Source organism: Phyllostomus discolor, chromosome 4 (assembly GCF_004126475.2).
Source record: "Phyllostomus discolor isolate MPI-MPIP mPhyDis1 chromosome 4, mPhyDis1.pri.v3, whole genome shotgun sequence".
NCBI classification, from domain to species: Eukaryota; Metazoa; Chordata; class Mammalia; order Chiroptera; family Phyllostomidae; genus Phyllostomus; species Phyllostomus discolor.
The window spans coordinates 126,485,990-126,503,212 of NC_040906.2; the positions used below are offsets into that span (position 1 = coordinate 126,485,990).

General features: G+C 38.5%; 1 protein-coding gene across 1 annotated transcript in view; it reads right to left on the reverse strand.

Annotated features, from left to right (window-relative positions):
* Positions 1-17,223, reverse strand: part of HMGCLL1 (3-hydroxymethyl-3-methylglutaryl-CoA lyase like 1) — a 181,578-nt gene that overhangs the window by 12,038 nt on the left and 152,317 nt on the right. The window lies entirely within an intron of this gene.

Sequence of the window (17,223 nt, forward strand, 5' to 3'; positions counted from 1 at the left end):
TGGGCCATGTCATCTGCTTGGAGCCAACAAAGGTGGAGGGGGTCTGTGTGTTCTGGAAAAGGTGAGCACGGCAGGGCCTGAGAGGCCCTGGAGTTCAGATTTGAATAATCGAAGAAGAGAAGCAGACATATCATTCCTTTGTGAAAGGCGATAACTGGGTAGTGGAAAGCTACCGGAAGGCCGTATCTGATTCACTCACGGGCATTAAAGAAAACGTAACATGACCTCACAGACAATGAGAAGCATCTGAAAGCAGCGCTCTCAGCCAACCTGCTTGATCCCACTCCCGGAATTGGAATCCGCATCCCCAGAGTTTCTGATTCAGAAGGTCTTGGCCGAAACCCGAGAACTGGATTTTTTAACAAGATCCCAGATGCTGCTCTTCTTTTCACTGCCGCTGGGCGTGGGGGGGTCACTGTTGCTTTTTTCTTTCCTTTATTAATAAACTTTTTATTTAGAATTGTTTTAGATTTTCAGAAAATTTGTGAAGTACAGAGTATTCCCATGTATTCTGCACTAAGCTGCCCTATTGTTAACATCTTCATTATCACAGTATAGTTGTCACAACTAATGAACAAATGGCAATATGTTATTATTAACTGAAGTCCATATATTATTCAGACTTTCTTAGTTTTTAACTTTACATCCTTTTTCTGTTCCGGGAACCCATTCAGGATCCCACATTACAGTTAGTACTTTTCTCTCCTTCAGCTCCACTGCACTGTGACAGTTCCTCAGACTTGCTTCCTCTTCGCTGACTCTGACAGTTTTGATTACTGGTACTTATCATGTACTTTGTACAGTGGCCTTCAGCATGAGTTTGTTTTTTTTTCTCATAGATAGACTGAAGGTCTGGAGTTTTGTGAGGAAATGGCAGAGGTGATTCTTATTTCCTCACATCAAAGTACAGTGATACTATGTTTTATAAAAACATTTGGTCATTCAGGCGACCGAAGGATATTTCTCATATTTGGTCTTCCAAGTCCCTGGCCTGGAGCACCTAAAACCCCTGGCACTTCCTAAGTGATGGCAGTTATAAGGGAGTCTTCTGCTATGCTAATGATGAGGTGACAGTTGGCTCTCACTAAGGCTGAGGGCTGGTTGTTGTCAAAGGAGCCACCTCTGATTAAAGGTTGCAACTTTCAGTCCCAACCTTCTAGGTAGAAGAGAGGCTGGAGGTTGAACTAATTGCCTAAGGTTGATATTTAATCAATCACTGTTATGTAATAAAGCCTCCATAAAAGCCCAAAAGGACAGGGTTAGGAGAGCTTCTGTGTTGGTGAACACGCACAGGTCCTGGGAGAGCAGTGTGCTTGCAGGACACGTGGAGGAGGCTCTGCACCTGCCCCACAGCTTGTCCTGCGCATCTCTTCCATCGGGCTGCTTCTCAGGTATAATATGTCTTTTTATAATAGACTGGTGTTCTAGTAAGTAAAATATGTCTCTGTGTTCTGTAAGTCATTCTAGCAAGTTAATTGAACCCAAGGAACAGGTTGTGGGAGTCTCTGATTTATAGAAAGTCCCATAGAAATACAGGGAATAACTTGCACTTGTGACTGGCATCTGAAGTTCAAGGAGGGGGTCATGGGAACCTCTGATCTGTAACTGGTCAGTTAGAAGCACAGATGATACCGTGGGCTTGCAACTGGCATGAAGGTGGGGAATGCAGGCTTGTGGGGCTGAATGTTTAACCTGTGAAATCTGATTCTAACCCTGGGTCAATAGCATCAGAATTAAGTTGAATGGTAGGATTCCAGGAGGTGTCTATGGAATTGTTGGTTTGGGTGGGGAACCTTTTCCTACCCCCACTGGAAATGAATTCAGAAACCCAAATAGATACATAGCGTCAAAACAGTTTATGGCTGATATTAGCCTTTGTCAGCTGGCTGAGGCAGTGTTCTGTCAGGTTTCTGTACTAGAGAACCCCACTCCCCTCTTCCCACATAGTACTCTCTGGGGAAAAAGTCACTACGTGCAGCTCGCATTCAAGGAGTGGAAAATATCTACATAAATTATTTGGAATTCTCCTATATGGGAGATTTGTCTGTTATATTTTCAAACATTTACTTAGTAACACATAGGTATTTATTTTTCACTCTGGGTTATAATCCAGTATCACCTTATACACTGTGTTGCTCATGTTGTTTGAGATTTGGTCATGGGAGCTCTTTCTGTTGGCTCCTGTGTTCCTTTGACAAGGCGAAGGGATCGTGCTGTTTAAACCACCCTTCTACATTTTCCTTGGGAGACTTATGAGGATGTTTACTAAGGCCAATAGGACAGAACCAGAGTCCAAAAGCCATGGATATCTTTGGGAACTAAAGCAAGTTTACAAATATAATGTATTTGCTTTTGCACCTTCATTTCTCCTGATTATACTCCTCATGGGAAGGTCTCAGTAGCTCTTCCGTTACCACAACCTCTATGAAATAGAATCTGACAAGCTCAGTCATGGTTAGGTGTTAACAAGTGAGCAGCCACAGGATCGGTCCATGTAGAGCAATCTGTCTAATTTGCTATGAATCAAAACAAGAAGTATAAGAAATTAGGCTCTCGCAGTGAAATCTGTATATTGTCCAGTAGTTGGGAAAGACAAATGTTAGGATGCTGGCTCGTCTCTGGAAGTCTGCCATGACATCAAATAGGCATAGGAACTCTGCTTACACGCTAAAATCTATCAGTTCAGTAGAATTTAATCTATCCTTCATGCAGACAGAAGTTTGATGGTCCTCAGTCCTGGCTGCCCATTAGCATCACCTTGGGACCTTTCAAAACTTAACTCCCAAAGCAATAAAATCACAGTTTCTTTCTGGGAATGAGGTCATACACTGGCATTTCTTGGAAGCTCCCTCTTGTGATTCTTTTGTGTAACTAGGTGTGGGAACCCCTGAGGCAGTGGCTCTCATCCATCTTGTCCTTTATCACTCCTGGGTCTGAGTCAGCTTTAATTCTAGAGAAGCTCTGTACCCTGGGACAACAAAGAGTTACCTGTTTGACTTTTCAAGGAAATTAGTTTTGAAAGAAGACACCAAAAAGTATGAGGTAGCAAAGGTCAGCAGTACCAGCATGACAGGGGAAAGGTGGCTTCATTCAGCCCACCATGAGGGCTGGAACCCACAAATCTTGTTCCTGTTCCCACTGCTGGGGACGAAGGCCCTGCAACCACAGAGCTACAGAAGGCACACTTGTTGCCTTGTCAAAAAGCACAGTGTTAACTGTCTTTTTGGGAGACAGTGAAAAAACAAAAGTCACTCTTACTTTGTAACTAAAGGCTAATGTGTCCTACTGTGTGGCTTTGGTGAAAAGACTAGTCATACTATTGGTTTGGATAAAAAGTCCATTATGTATTTTCCTACACTGACTCTAGTAGTGCTTAGTTGTCTTTAGCTTCATTTGAAGCGATTTTATTAGATTGTATTATGATAGCTGTCATATCAGCATGCATTAAAAATCTTAAATTGGTACATTTTTGTGCAGCCATTTTAATATTAAAGATGGAAGAAAATATGCAAGTTTTTTGGTGCATTATGTTCTATTATTTCTAGAAAGGTAAAAACACAACTGAAACATAAAATATTTGTGCAGTGTATGCAGAAGGTGCTGTGACTGATCAAACTTGTTGAAAGTGGTTTGCAAAGTTTCTTGGTACTAATTACACTTTGGCCAAATAATTATTTGCTGTGGGGCTGTCTCACACATTGGAATATGTTTAGCAGCACCTCTGGCCTCTACCCACTAGAAGCCAACAGCAAGAGATTGCTCACATACTCAAAATATCCAAATCAATAGTCATTGGTGAAAATGAAAAATGTGGTTTTTATTTTACGGAAAAAACATGACATACTTTTTGGCCAATGCAACAAAAGTAACTGAAGTCAGAGAGGAAAAATAAATAACCAATGCCAACATAGAGCAAATATAATAACAACTGTAGGTTGGAACTAAAACATTATTTTACACTTTCAGTTTGAAAAGGATTATTAGCAATGAAATGGTATAGAGCAACAGAATATTAAAAAAGACCTACAACTTTAACAATATGGACAAATCTCACAAACACAAGGTTGTATGAAAGATATCAGGAGCAAAAGAGGACATACATGATGATTCAAGTTAGGTAAGTTTTCGTGTAGATATTAGTGCTATTGTAAGTTTGGATAAGAGTTAACCTTTGAAATGTAAATGAAAATGGGCCCAGGCAGAGCTTCCTGGGGGCGGACAGCACTCCATCTCGTGAATGACGGTTGGCTCCACCAGTAGCAGTTTGTGAAAATTTGCACAAGTGTGAGCTTATGATTTGGCCAGTTTTCCTGAGTGCATTAGACTTTGACAAATATCAATGACAAGAAACGCAGTGTTGCTGAAACTTCAGGTAAACAGAAAAACTTAAACTGGTAGGAAAATTGTAAATTTTTTTCTGGTGAGTAATCAGCAATTAGTCTAAATTGCCCATATCCATCATTCCAGTAATTCTTATCCAAAAAATCCTTCCAAGAAATAGTCCACAGATTCTAAGTAAATATTGGGGTGGGCAAAAGTAGGCTTACAGTTGTGAGTACGTGAAACACAGTTTATTCTTATACTTTTGTTTATTTGTTATTGTATTAGTTTCCAACTGTAAACCTACTTTTGTCCACTCCTGTAATTAGATTGATATATAATGTATATGTTTGGACTGTATATGTGTTGCACGTGAAACACACTACTCACATACACATCTATTCATCACAGTACATTCTATACGAATAAAAATTTGGAAGCACTGAAATGTCTATAATGTGATATAATTTAAATTAATTATGGTGTAGCTATAAAATGGAATGATAAATGCGATTTAAATGCATAGCTAAGGGGAAGAAACAGGTTAGAGAATGTTATAATGGTGGATAGAATCATGACCCCATTTTCCAAACAAACAAAAACAAACAAACAAAACAATAGGGTTTGATGGCATGCCAAATGCTAACAGTGGTAATCACTGGGTGGTATGACTATGGGTAATTTATTTTAATTCTGTTTGTCTTTGTTTTCTAATATCTCCAATATGAATGTTAATTACTATACATTTAAGTAGAAAAAGAGAAGGTTTCTGCAAACTTTAACTTACTGTAGAATGATAGTAAATAAATGAGAATAAGCACAAATAAAACCAAGACTCTGAATTTCTTAACTTCATTACGTGCATCTACTTAATCATCCCAGGGTTTAAGCCTGCAGGGCTGGTCTGCATGTCTGGTAATGGCAGTAATGGTCTGGGTGAAAGCTACCTGTAAATCAGTCTTTTCTCTTTTCTGGTATCAGATTAGCTCTAGACTTGGATTGTCTTTCAGTAAACCCTTAGCAAATTAATTCAATGAATTATAATAGCAATATATGGATTTAAAGTTTAAAGAAGCAATTTAAGAGTTCACATTACCTGTGAAGGAGAATGTTAAGATATTAATTCCTTTGAAAGTTTCTCAAAAAAACCCTAGTACTTTAAAAATATTTCTTTTCATGGAATGTCCCCTAAATTCTGTCCTCATTAAATGTGCAATTCTGTTACCCAGGGATAAAGATCTTCTCAATGTATAATATGACCCATATAACATATTTTAAAAATTGATTTTACTATGTATGTGTTCTCTACATCTATTTCCCTATCCCATTAGATATGTCAGGTAATATGATGTAAACAAGTTCTTAACAGGGCAAGAAAAAATATTTATCCTTTTCAATTCTGCATAGCAAACAGGGAACATATTTGTACTTCATTTCTGAAATCATGGTATTAAAGTAAATGCCATTACACATATTGTACTATATATTTTAAAAGATAATCTATGGGCCACCTAGCTGATGTACTCATACAAGAGATTATCTGCACTAAAAAATTATTCCTAGAAAGACATCCCCTTTCTCTGTGCTCCAACACAAGTTGCTACTTTCAGACTTCAGGTCGCTGGCGTGTGTGTAATGTGATCACAGAAGCAGTGTTTTGTGCCGTAAAATGCAAAAACGAAGCCTTTGCTTTTTGTTTTGATGGAAAGAACATTTTTGGAAGAGTAACCACATGGGGGCAGTGTAGCTCCAAAATCCACCGAGTTGAAGTCACACATTGACCACTCCATTGGGTCGTGGCACAAGAAAGTGGCAAACATGTAAATAAACAGCTTTGTGTAATTCAAATAGGTATTTCCTTTAAAACAAGAACACATTTACAAATGGTCTATAATACAAACTGTGGTTCAATGTGTCCAATATATATATTTTTTCTTCCTTTAACTTGAACTTGTTTATGAAGCCGGTTCCATGTCCCAGGGACTTACAGAATACCATGTCCTGTACCTCATGAAGCTAAGCATTAGAAATTGAAATTACTATATAGTGTGTCTGTCAAAGCTACTGAGAAGCAGCTTACTATTATCAAATGAGAAACAATTCTCTTTAGAGCTCAAGGAGCTCTAAATTATCCCTAAAACAAAATGAACTCAAGGACTGCGGTGTCCTTGCCTCCCACTTTCCTCAAAGCTCATGGTGAAAGCTATTAGCCCAGTAACCGGGGCATGTTAACCCTGGTGGGTTCCTTCAGCACGCTCTGTCTGCCTAAGCTCTCCAGATACGTGCTTAGACTTACACACTGAGGAAAGCAGATCAAATTCTAGTGGCCGCTTTTTCTGGAAAATGAAAAAATTGGCTATAGATAGATCGTGAACACATTGTTCTGTATGACAACCTAAGATGAGTTCTGAGGAGCATTAACTTTGTGTGGTGCTGAGATGCCCAGACCAGGCCGCTAAGTGGACTAAAACTACCATCTTGACTTTTTCTTGATGCTGTCAGATCTTCTGATTTCCCAAAAAAAACTGAGAAATACAGTAAGAGGGGTAAAAGAAATCATTTCACAAAATGTATAATCTTCAATATATTCAGGATTTCAAAATATTTAATGAACTCAAGAATATGGGTACCAAGGACACTAAAGTCTCAAGGAATACAAAACTTCGGTAATGCTATTTTTTGAAACTACACCTACTTTCTTTATCCTTGAAGATCGAATTTTTATTTAAAAGCCTGTAATAATGTTACATTTAATTTTAAATTAAAAATTTGCTGAGTAGAAAAATACTCATTTTTTTAATTTTTAAAGGTTTTATTTATCTTTAGAGAGAGGGAAAGGGAGGGAGAAAGACAGGGAGAGAAACATCAATCGGCTGCTTCTTGCACACACGCACACTGACCATGGACCAGACCCACAACCCAGGCATGTGCCCTGACTGGAAATCGAACCAGGGACCTTCACCTTCTGATGTCTAACAAACTGAGCTGCAACAGTCAGGGCAAAATTTTGTTAAGTATTAAGTTACTTAAGGGGAAAAGGACAAATATTCATGGATGATAAAATATTGAAAATATGCATATTTTCTAATATTTTTCTCCTCAACTTGTTCCTCATAGTCCATACACCCTCTGACAGAGACTGCAGTTATCCTTATATGAAGTACTTTCCTAGTGGCCAGGCCAGATATCACTAATGGGTGACAGCACTCTTTCCAGGAAGCTCTGATCTTGCCTTGAGATGCTTCTCAGTCAGTTATTGTGCAATGGGTAATGCACTGAGTTACCAGCTGAGAAAGAACCCTACTTGCTATTTATGTGTGTTGGGAAAATAAGATGCTATATAAGCCACAGATAATGAACAGCATACACGAATAAAGGCCAGTGTTTTAATAAACTGAAGTATCACCAAAATTGGTAGGTAAATAATGATGGGCATGCAGATTATTGTGGGGGGATAACTAAACTAAGGGTGAATGATCAGTAATGCTTTCATATAGTATCTCTCATCTTGGAAAGGTTTTCCTATATACTTCATCTCTCCTCGGCTTACCATATCCAGTGAGATAGTTTTAGCTTCATTTAGCGTATTTCAGATTGAGATATGATGGGAGTGTGTACATAGAAGGGTGGTAAGAAAGTTGGGAAAAACAGATACAATGGAGATTCTCAACTTTTGTAACACTGAGAAGATAATAAATACTACTAGTAAACATTTATTAAATGCTCATTTTGTCACAGCTATTACCCCATGTTTCCCTTATATAAAACCCCACAAAATCACTGTGAAGTGAGTAGTATTACCTGCCTACTGTACTGATGAGGAAACTGAGACTCAGAAAAGGTGAGTGATCTTTCCTGCTTCAGACAGTTAGCATGACACAGAGGAAGAATGCAAACCCAAGTTAACAATTGTGGGCTACTGCACAATATTAGCGGTTAACATTTAATAAGCACTGGCTACATGCCAGACACATTACTACACATGGATCATTTCATCTGATCCATATAAAAGCCTCAGGAGGCAGGGTGCAAGTTAGGAAGAGAGCACTGACAAATCAAAGGCTTCATTTTTTTATGAGTCTTCAACTTTCTGAAAAGTTTCTATTCAACTTAACGACATTATCAAGAAGTGAATGGTGATTGTCCCAGTGATAGTATTTCTAGGAATTAACCTGAGAAAATAGCCAGAAACGTTAATGTAGGTTTGTTTTTTTTGAGGATGGATTCTCTTTATAGCATTATTTATAACAGTGGAAAAAGCCCAAAAGGTAAATGATCAACAAGAGGGAAACAATTGATAAATTATGTGAGATGCACTATTAGGAAGCAATTAAATATTTTCAAAGAACATTTAATGGTATGAAAAATGATTATAAGAAAATGGAAAATTAGAGGGCAGAATACCGTTTGACAGAATTTGTCTCAAGATTTTTAAAAATCTATTTTATATAATATACACACAGAGTCATGTAATTAGGGCAAATGAACCTTATTTTAAAATGTGCACTCTTCTTCCCCAATTATTCCCTTTTTACACCACTAAAGTAGCTCCAAAAGTAGACTGGTCTTGCTCTGTTTTCTCATTCCCTGGATTCAACTCGAATTCTGTGGATGACTCTTCTCAGAATATCTCCTTTTGCCTGTTCTCGAGTGTATGTTACCCCTACATTTCTTTAGTAGCCATCCATTCTCTCTAATGTACTGGCACAAAATATCTGGGCCAGTTGTCCCAAAACTTTAAAGCATGAGATTTTACTTACTATGTCTGAGGTGGGGCCTGAGCTTTCACATTTCTAATGACTCCCACATTATGCTGAAAACGCTGATCCCCAGAACACACTTGACTGGCAACAGATGAAGTTGTTCCAGGAAATGCCTGAGGTGTCAATGCACCCTGCTCCAGCGGCCACGGAGGCCCCTCCTGCCTGTGTGGCTCTTCCCAGAGTGAGACTATCCAAGTAGCAGGGTAACGTGAGATCCTCATTTAAAATGCAGAGTTCTGTGCTCTTTCCCCAAATCTGATTTTTTTCTTCTAAAGCCAAATTGTATGCATTGTTCTAAAGTCCAAGATGAATTTTATGGATAATAAAGTTTGAAAATTTCTAACCTTTTGATTTAACTGCTCATCTGTGGTTCTGCACCAGGAATCTGTTTCCTCTTCTCCCAGGACTTAGACAGCTGACCTGACCAAGCTGCCCTTGTGGGCAAGTGTACCTATGTGACTGTAGGTTAGCAACTGGTATGTAAGCAAAATCATGCAGGCCATTCCTAGAACAAGTCTTTCCAAAAACTGTGTCTTCTTCCCTTTTTAGTCAAAGGCAGATGACCCTGAGGCCTTAGAAAATGGTGAGCCAAAAAAGTTGAAGGAAGCTGGGTCCCTGGAGGAAAGACACTCGCGGACAGCACTGTGTGCAGTGGACTATCTAATGAGCAAAAACAAATATCCAGAGGCTGGAGGAAGTATGTACTCTGGGGTGCACTGTTCTATCAGCACAGACCATTAGAGCCAATAGACCCACTGATCTGACACTCTGCTAGCTATTTTCTGTTCCATCTGTTACTTGCTTTGCTTTCCCTCTTTTCCTACCTTCTCATTTATTAATATTTTTTATGATTCCATTTTTATCTCTTCTATTAACTTAATATTTCTACCACTTCCTTAAATTAAGTTAGTCTATTGTTTACAATTACATCTTTAATTAATAACAGTCTACCTTCAAATATCTATGCCATGTGTAGGGAAGGACCTTACAACAGTATATTCTCAATTTGTTCCTTCCATCCTTTGTCCTGTTGTCTCCCTCCCCTTAACTCTTATATATATAAACCCACAATACGTGGTCTCTCTTTTTGCTTCAGGCAGGCAGTCAGTCATCTCTTATAGCAATTAAAATAATGAAAATTAATTTTATCTTCATATATTTCATTTCTGAATTCTCTGAAGAAACTTGTCTAGAATGAAATAGCAAAGACTCAAGTGCTGGTGTTTGGTGAACACTACGTTTTGGAGGTAGGATAAGGAAAGCGAGTTGGTGAAAGAGACAAGTTCAAGGAGGAAGTTCAATGTTACAAGTCAGGGTGGCAAAAATTTCTCTGAATACTTACACTTACAGTAATAAAAGCTTGCACATAGTTAAGGAAAATTAGAGCTTAGAAAATCCACTGGACTTATGCCATGGACAGGTTTCAAAATGGGTCGTCTCAGCAGAGAGAGGACAGGAGAGAGCTGGCGATAGATTTAAAAACAAATGTACAGCATACAGCCTAGTGCTTAAGTGATCTGTTTCAAGAGACAGACTTCTGTTTGAACCTGCTCTAACACTTGTTAACTGTGACCTTGATATTGTTACTTGACCTCTCTGTAGCCCCAACTGTAAAGCTTGTTGAGAATACAATGAGAATCTTCCAAGGAAGTCATTTATCCCATACTTAGCACTTAACATCCAATAAATCCTGGCTTTAACAAGCATTTGACAAAGGTAGAGAGACAGAAAGAGGACCGGTGTGTGAGGTGAAATGAAGAAGGCAGTTGGGGCAGAACTTGGGGTGGGTGAATGTGAATGAAGAGATATGGGTGACATGCGAGTTATGCACCTTGGAAGCCATACAGGACAGAGCTAATTAAGTGAGCAAAGAAATGATGCCACACACAGGAGAAAAAATTAATAGAGATAAACCTAAGAAAGGTAAGGCTAAGTCTGAGACTAGGGCAGAAACATGGAACTGAGCCAGGAAATTAGTTGAGAAAACTGTCCTTGAGGTAGACTGAAAGGAGAGGACAGAAAGAGGTACAGATACATGTTAAAGGAACAAGGGGATCCTTCAGCTTCTGAGGAAAATAAATGCTCAGTCTTCTACGAAACCTAGCCATGGAGCTCTTCTGCTGAGGGTCCTGGGAAGAGTTGGTCATCTTTCTAGATCCCTGACACTTGCTTCCCTTGGACCAAACCTTATGTGCTCTCACAAGACTCTTCAAACACATAGAAAGACAGATGGATGGAAATGATGGTAATGAGGGTGAGTAGAATAGAGAAAAGCCAGTAGAGCAATAAGTAACATTGTGTAAAAAAAAAAATCATTTTGTGCTTATCAAGGTGGAAGTCATCATGTATTTTTCATAAATGTCTGCAAATCAGATTTTTACAACCAGATAATTCAGTCATTTACATGATTGATTAATTTATTTTAAAAGCCCCAGAGCTTTTAGGGAGTCACCAAAAGCCACAGAATTCTTTAGTTGTAGAGATGAAACTAGAACTTAGCCCTTAGGTCTCTGGAATTTCACTGACAGGAGGTAAGTGATTCCCGGGTCCAAAATGGATGTTAGTGGGAGGCCTACCTACTATTGTAAAAATGTAACTACATGGTTAATAAGCAAAAAAAAACTGTTAAAAGAAAAAATTAAAAACACAGAGTGGTGCTGACAAAGATTTAACAGTGTTAGCAATACTTAAAACCAATGAGGGCTTGTGATAAAAGAAGGAACACATTAAAAAAAAATTAAAGCAGCGAGGAATATATTAGCTTCATGAGGTCAGGAACTTCATTCCATCTCATTCATATACTGTCAGAATATGGCATAGTACCTAGAACACAGCGAGTTACTATTCATATACTTTTAAAATAATCAGATGATATGCATACAAAAATAACGCATGCAATACTAAGACCAGAGTGCAAGTATGTCTACACAGGATAATAAATTAACTTGATACAACTGAATTAGAGACACAGAACTACATAATAAGGATACCAAAATAAATAAAACATGTTAGTGGATCACTATTTTGTTTGCTCCCTAAACCTTCTTTTAGAAGTGCCTTATGATAAAGATGGGTTTCTGAAAACTTGTTTCTTTTGTTTGTGTGCTCAATGACTTTTTATTAATCTTGGCTGCAGTTGGTTGGATCTGCACTAGCTCAGTCACTGTAGCCTCCCCCAGAATTTGGAGCAGAAACAGAGACAGAATCCATCAGTCTCAGAGGGTAGATGCACACATATGGCTATAGACAAGCCATTTTTTTTTTCATGAGCAATGGGGAGCAACGACGTCTTGTCTGTAATAAAAGGTAAAATGAAGCATAACTCAATCACAGAAATGGCACCTGAATTCCAGACAGCCTTTCAGTCCTTCCTGAGGCTCAGCTTTGATTTCCTCCCTACCTTTGTTTTTAAATAACATTTAATGCGAGCTGTGCCATATGCATTTAACACATAATAATCCCAGGAAATAAGTACTATTATTATTATCCTTACTTTATAAGTGAGGAAACTGAGTCACTGAATGTTTAATGTAATCACACATAATGTCACATATTTGATAAGTGGTGAAAGTTGAGATTCAGAATCCATTGAAAAGGCTTCCAAATCTCTGCCCTTCCTTTGTCTGTATACTTCCTTTAAGAGGTTTCCATGAGACATCCTGGTGTTCTCATAACAGTCTCCTTTTCTGCTTAAGGTAGCTTAAATTGGCTACTGTCACTTGAAATAAACATTAGTAACTAAATACATCATTAAGTTAATGACCTGGCAGAGAAGATATTCATAAATACAGTGAGCTATAATACAAGGTAGAATGTGGTAGCTATTATAAGAATTATAAACAAGGCTATTGAGAAACACCAGTGATGTGGTCTCTATATTTTGTAGTGGAACAAGGAAGGAGAGGTACGGGGAAAGTTCGATGAATAGTTTGGTTCTGAATTGGGCCTTGAGATGTTGAAAAGTGGGGACTGAATGTTGTATAGACATGCAAATGAGAAAAGACATGTGATGAACAGGCCAAGGACACACTGAGATTTTAATGCAACTTTTATTGTAAGGAGAGTTGAGGTATGGGTGAGGTACAGATCCTGATCGTGAAGGCCTTGCCTGCCTTTTCATAGGGCTTGAGCCTTTATTCTCTAGGAAATAAAGATCTATTAAAAGTTTATAAATAATCATTCCATCATCAGCTTTTTGTTTTACTCAGATTTTGTTAGCAAGGGAGCAATAATTGAGATGAATAGGAGGTTGGAAAATATGTAAATAGAAATATGTAACTAGTTATAAAGTACAATGCACTAACTATAGTGATTATTTAAAATGCAGCAGAAGGAATACCAATATTTTAAGGAATAAATTTGAGATAAATTTATGAGGTAAAATATTGTCTAAATCGATGAGGAATAGTGGAAGAAAAAGGTGTTATTAATAAAAGCACTGTGATTTCTAGTTTAACAAATAAGTGGAGACTGATCTATTACTTGGAATGGGATGTGGAATCAACTCTAGTGAAAGGCAGAAGTTGCTTTATTAAAAATCATTATAGCCCTGGCTAGTGTGGCTCAGTGGATTGAGTGCCAGCCTGTGAACCAAAGGAATGCCAGTTCAATTCCCAGTCAGGGCACATGCCTGAGTTGTGGGCCAGGTCCCCAGTAGAGGGTGCATGAGAGGCAACCAAACACTGATGTTTTTCTACCTCTTTCTCCTTCCCCTATCTCTAAATATAAGTAAAATCTTTTAAAGTTTTAAAAAATCATCATAAATATAGAAAACTGGATAGGTAACACATGATGTTTCTTAAAGCATCCCTTTATTTTGAAACAAACATTCTTATTTTTTTTTTTTTGATCTCTCATTACATACCTATTTCTACTTGCTCGTCTGTCTCGGGTGATTTCATGGCTTTGGACATGATCTAATTCATAGTTAAGCCTTTTTATAACCCCAAAATGGGTTTCCATTGAGCATTAAAATAATTTTAAAAGATATGATAACATGCTACCTGGGTCTCTAAGAAGAGTCTAAGGCTCCTCCTCCCTGCTGAGTAATAGGGATGTTGTCAGGGGTAATGGGTGATAGAAATTTTACATAGGTTTAGGGGAGCCCTAGAACAGAGGAGACTGATTCCGCTTCCAAAGTTGTATACTGGAAACTCATATCCTGCTGGCTGAGATTCCAGGGCAGCAAAGTGAGGTACCTGGCAAGTGGGACTCAAGACAACTTCAAAGACAAAAGGGCACTCAAACCTGTCACAGAAAGCATACAACAGTGTCCCAGTTCCACCAGAAGGGTGAAAGGGCACTGGTGGACATGAAGAAACCAGTGTCATGACCAAGAAGGTGCCCAGAGTATGGGCCAATAACCACAGATCCTGCTTAGGAGACCTGCACAAGGATAGAGGCTGAACGGCCTGGGGAGCTCCATCTCAGACCCCCGAGGACTAAGAATGCCATCATACCGGGGAACCTTAACTAACAACAGGGTGATGCTTAAACTCCCTTCAAACTTAGCTCACTCTTAGGAACAGGAGGAAAGAAGGTCAGAAAAATTTGAGACACTTTTTTGAATGAGGAATGACTAAGCTGATGAACACATTAAGGGTCTGGCAGAAGTAACACCTGCTTTGAGTGTGGCTGATAGGGTAATAATATGGGTATAACAATTTATAGTTTTAATTTGAACATTTCACCTAAAATGTTAGATGGTGTGCTTGAGTGTGATATTGTTATGTTACAGAATTACATGCTTATGATTTTTGTAGTAAAAGATTTTGTAATAAAAAGGAGGTGGATTATTTGGGCCAGACCCTATATATTTAGTCATTTATTAGGAGATATTTATTTGGAGGCATTTATACTGGAGGATTCATTAAACTGGACATTGTCATATATTTAAAATATAGAGAGTTTAAAATATAATATTGCATCACTGTATGGGTATTATCACTCACATTCTTACTGTTCATCTCAAATAACTAAAGTTCAGCTTGATTTCTAAGTAATTTACCAAGGACCTTGTTTACTCTGGGGCCACCACTGATCTGAATATCTCACAAGATATTTATGGTTACAATGGTATTAACTTTTCTAAGCAATGAGTGCAACTTGAAAGAAGAGAGAAAGAATGCTTAGTATACATGAAATCAGAATGGGTTTTTCTCCAGTTGAAGCCAATTATTTAAAGAAGGGAGGAAAACAAAAGTAGGCACAATTACAGTTAAAATCTATAGGAGATGAAGCAGGTTTAGAGCAAACCAACTATTGGCAAGAATAGTGTTTAAGGCAAAAAGTGAACAAGGTCAAAGCAACATTTCCCTAAACAGGATACAATCAATGGTTGAAGTGGTTGTGGGTATTTCTCTTCGATAAAATTCAGAGGTAGGTAACAGTTGTAGTTACACAGTTCAGGATGATTGTGTGGTCAGGAAAGGAGACACACACTGTATGGTTCCAGAGGAAAACACAGAGGCAGATAGTGCTTGATGATGAGGGATAACTCTCTAGCCATTTAATGCTGCCCAAACTCAGCTGGGTTAACACTCAAAAGAATGATTTCCTTGCCACCGAAAGTATTAAAAACAATCTAAATCTATGTAGAAAAAAATCCCTCTACAGTGGGTGAAACTAGTGTATTTTTGCTGGCCTCTAGGGTTCTATCCAATCTTAAGGCTTTCTATAAATGTGAGCTGAATTTAGTTTGCTCAATAACATGTAATTGTGTCATAAAGTTATGAACATTAAAATATTAAGGGCTTCTTCTACTGTAGTTTGAAGCCACACATTACTGAGGTTACATCTATTGCTTGGCATCTGAACTATGACAGGGAAATTCTGAGCAGAGACACAGTGATTTCTTGAGAAGGCAAATGCAATAAGCCTCCAGATGACACATGACTGTGATGTCTAGTGCGGATAGCAAAAAAAAGTCATATAAAACATAGTTTAATAAAAAAACACTTGCTGAAGATTCGCCTGAAGAGTGCCAAACCCACACATATTTGATATTTGTGGCAAGGCTGCCCAATACCACTAGGTTTACAAAAGCTTCCACAGGACCTGTAACATAGTTGTTTTTTACTTTAATACTCCCAATTACCCCAAATTTAATGCCAAGCTTTGTTAACAATAAAAAGATAAGCAGACATCAATCTTTAGATCTAGTCTAATTCAAGTGCTATTTTCCTTGCTGACTAAAATAACATTCAGAGGAGAAAAACTAGATATAGGATATGTGTGAAATGATAAAAATATTAATTATGGTAAAAAATGGCCAAATGTCTAATCTGGGCAAGAATGAAAGTCTCTACAACTCTCCCGACAGAACCAGAAAGGTGCCATCTACACCTCTGAGTTCCAGAGAACACAGCCCTGTCATAGTCAAATGCCTGTTTGTTCTGGGAGGGCTTGTGTGCCCATCCCTTTCCTGCTCATTATCTCAGAGGACTGATCCCTCAGGCTGCATTCCCCAAATTCCCATGTCAGCAGGACTCCTGCAGGTTCAGTCGGTAGAAGGCTCTGCTAGAGGGAGGAGCCAGAATATCTCCCCTTCTCTGTATCTCCGGCAGGCACCCTGTCCTCTGTGGCTCCCAATGCTTTCTCGACTATAGACCAGACCACCATGGGTCTGGCCTCCTCCTGGTGACTGGATGCTGGGCTCCAGTAACCCTGTGCCCTTCCCTTGTTCATCCAGTTAAGGGGCCTCATGGATGTTGTAGTGGTGGTTTCCTGCTGGTTCTAATCTCCTAAAAAGTGAGGCACCCAAGGTGCTAAACTTAAGGAGGCTTTTATTCTTTTTTTTTCTTGTTCTTTTTTTTAATTTTAATCATTGTTCAAATACAGTTTTCTCCTTTTTACTCCCAATCCAGTTCCCCCTCCCACCCTTCCCCACTTCCCTCCCATTACCACCCTCCCCTTAGTTTATGACCATGTGTCCTTTAAGTTTGTTCCTGTGAACACTTCCCACTGTCCCCTGAAATTCCCTACTCTTTTCTGTGGGCACTGTCAGCCTGGCTTCTATTTCAGTGTCTTTGGTTGTATTTTGCTTGTTTCTTTGTTTTGTTATTTAGGTTCCTGTTAAAGGTGAGATCATATGGTATTTGTCTTTCACTGCCTGGCTTGTTTCACTAAGCATAATGTTTTC